General features: G+C 33.4%; 1 pseudogene; it reads right to left on the bottom strand.

Annotated features, from left to right (window-relative positions):
* Window positions 1-477: 477 nt before the first annotated feature.
* Window positions 478-2,454, bottom strand: LOC133517529 (uncharacterized; annotated as a pseudogene).
* Between the last annotated feature and the right edge of the window lie 660 nt (window positions 2,455-3,114).

Raw genomic sequence — 3,114 nt, 5'->3', positions numbered from 1 at the left:
ATTTGTGCTAGTGAAAATAAGTATATAATTAAATGCATTGAAACCATATTTATTCGACTCAAACTAAAAGGTGTTCTGTAGTTTAATCATGTCCTAGTCTAGCCATTAATAAGAGGGAAGTTCTGCTAATCAATATTAATGCCAAATGATTATTCGACCTATTGAGTTTCGACCAATAGTTTCTCGGGTAATTGTGAGAGTTATGTCCAGGATTGGGGCTGATGAGGGAGCAGCAACAAAACAACCCTGAACACAGTAAAAGTTGTATATTAATAAAATGTAAAATAAAGGCGCTTGATGCGCGGACGCGACATATTGCCATGCGCGTCGTTGGTGGAGTGGGAGGCGCAGTGTTGCAAAACTGACATTTATGAAATCGGTGTTTCTACCAACTAAAAATCGGGAAAAATCGGGAGATTTCTGTTCAATTAAAACAAAGTAAAATAAGTGAAAAAACAGTTTTTATTCATTCGTTTGTATAGTATACCTTCTGGGACATTTTTAAATGTAATTCTTTTCCAATTGGAAAATTATAACAATTATTTTTGTCAATATATTGTTTTGTGTGCAACAATCCAATTATGGATCGGGTACACAGTCTATTGCGTTGACAGGTTTTCATTAAATTTATTGATGAAAAGACTCTTTCCACATTAGCAGATGAGTGTGGCAATACTAAAATATAAAATACAAATGCAGATAATTTTGGAAACATTGCCGAGTTATCACCGCATTTAAGTGTTGACACACTCATCCAGAATTCTTCAATGTTGTCACTGTTGTCAGAAAACTTACTTATATCTTTTGTATTACGGAGCAAACGCCATTCTGTGTCTATTTCTTGATAATTTGGACTATCATGTAATTTTGGAAACATTGCCACTACGTCCACAATTGACGGTCGTTCACCCTTTTTTACATTTTCTGGACAAAATGCACTGAAGTGTTGAATTGGGTTATTTTTGATTGGAAATCTTGCAATAATCTGGTCACATGCTTCTATAAAAAATTGTAAGCATCTTGTCTTGAATAAATGCGTTTGCTCAGAAGTCAGATTTTTATCTTTTAAAAGAGTGCCCATGGCGTTTGCTCCGAAGTACATATCGTCTAGATTTAAAAACATGTGTGGATTTTTATATTCAATCTTTTCTAAGACAGTGTTTTTGACATAATCTCTTTTTAAAAAGCACTCAAACAGCGTTTTTAGACATGTACAGACTTGATTATACAAAACATGTATTTTTGTGTGTTCTGATTGCATCTCTTTGTTTAATTTGTTAAAAATAGGTAATACGAAGTCTAAGAATTGCAGAAATAGTAATGTGACTGGGTCATTTATTTTTTGTAATATATTGGTAGCTGCCAGTACTTCGTCGTTTAATGAAGCGTCAATAAAAAACAACTTTAAAGCTTGATACTGTGGGACTTAGTCAATTTGTGTAATAATGTCCTATAATATTTATTTATTTTATTTATTTATACTGCTCCAAGACCCTAGATACAGCTGCATGCACTGACAGCTATCTGGTCTGACAAGGATGTAGTATTTTATGAATTTTTAATTCACAAAATATTTGAAATTCTCTGTACATTCCAACCCTCTTAGGACTTGAAGAATAATAATTATAAATATCTCTTATGGTGTCTTCAACAAATCGTGGTATTTTGCTACAAGCATAAGAGGCACATAAATGGAAGGAATGGCAGATGCATTTCATAACAAATAATTCCTTTAATTCGTTAGTCAATAATGTCATAACAGAGTTATTTGAACCCATCATTACATTGGCACCATCGGAAGAAAAACCGATCAAATTTTGTTCATATGGAATATTATGCACTTTAAAAAAGTCTATGATGTTATTGTATAATGTAGCTGCATCTGCTGTTACAAGTGGGATAAGTCCTAAGAAACTATCTCTTACTTGGTAATTTTTAACATACCTGACGACTAAGCACAAATGTTTAGTAGTACTCCTGTCGGTAGATTCATCGATTATTAAAGAAAACTTATTGTTTCGTAAGTCTTCGCAGAGAGCCTTGAAACTTTCTTCACCTATAACGTTGTCAACGATAGCTTGTACCCTGGGACGCGAGCATTTTAAACTTTCAGCTATTTTTGAATCGGGGCAGGTTTTCACTATCAATTTTGTTAGGTGGTCAGTTATTGCGTACGGCAGGTTGTGTTCCGCTACAAATGCTGCTATTCTGATTTCAGCTGTAACCAAAAATAAAAAATGTAAATTTAACAACGTAGGTACATAGCATGCGTAAACTTCATAAAAAATACATTTAGAAAATTTACAAAAAATACAAAAATCTCACCTTCTCGGACTTGATTGTTGAAAGTATGTATTTCTTTATTCACGAAACCAGTCATTTTGGGTTGCGCTGCTAAGTTTTGTATGCTTCTTTTGTGGATTTTATATGAAGCGTGAGTTTTTAAAGCATCTACTCCAGATGAAATGTTTATTTCCTTTTTGCAGCTTAGACAATGAGCATAATTTATACTGTTTGTACTGGCTTTTAACCACCCAGAAAATTCAGGTTGACTTTCCCACTGTTTTCTGTATTTCTGAGCATGTTTTTTTCTTTTTATTCCTCTCGTAGTCGTACCACTTGTACTTGGTATATCACTAATCGAAACTGAAGAATCTGAACTAGACATTTTGACACTAATGTGGTGCTGATAATATTTTTTATTGATTGCGATAAGTAAGACTTGCTTTTCCGACGAATGATTAGAAAATAAACAGTAAAGTAAACAGCAGTCGGTTTATATCAATGCATAAGCATCGAAAAAATATGCCCCGTAGGGACTTCCCATTTTTTTAAGGTCCTATGAAACTGAACCCTATTCCTTAGTATCTTCAATCCATTGCAGTTTTGAATGACATTTTGTATTATACTCAAAATAGGTGAATGTGGGAAGTCCCTACATTCCAATGACAAAAATATTAAATCCTTAATTACTACGAATTAAAGCTTAGATTTGTTTGTTTAATAAAAGGGACCATACAGCATGCCTTGGGGAATTACCGTTTATGTAGTCGTACTTCACACGATCGATGTTACAAACCTCAAAATATGTAAATTTAAGTTAAGTTTGCTAAA

The sequence above is a fragment of the Cydia pomonella genome, chromosome 4 (genome assembly GCF_033807575.1).
Source record: "Cydia pomonella isolate Wapato2018A chromosome 4, ilCydPomo1, whole genome shotgun sequence".
In the NCBI taxonomy this organism is placed as follows: domain Eukaryota; kingdom Metazoa; phylum Arthropoda; class Insecta; order Lepidoptera; family Tortricidae; genus Cydia; species Cydia pomonella.
Note: the sequence above shows the minus strand (reverse complement) of the source record. Positions and strands in the feature narration are given on the sequence as shown.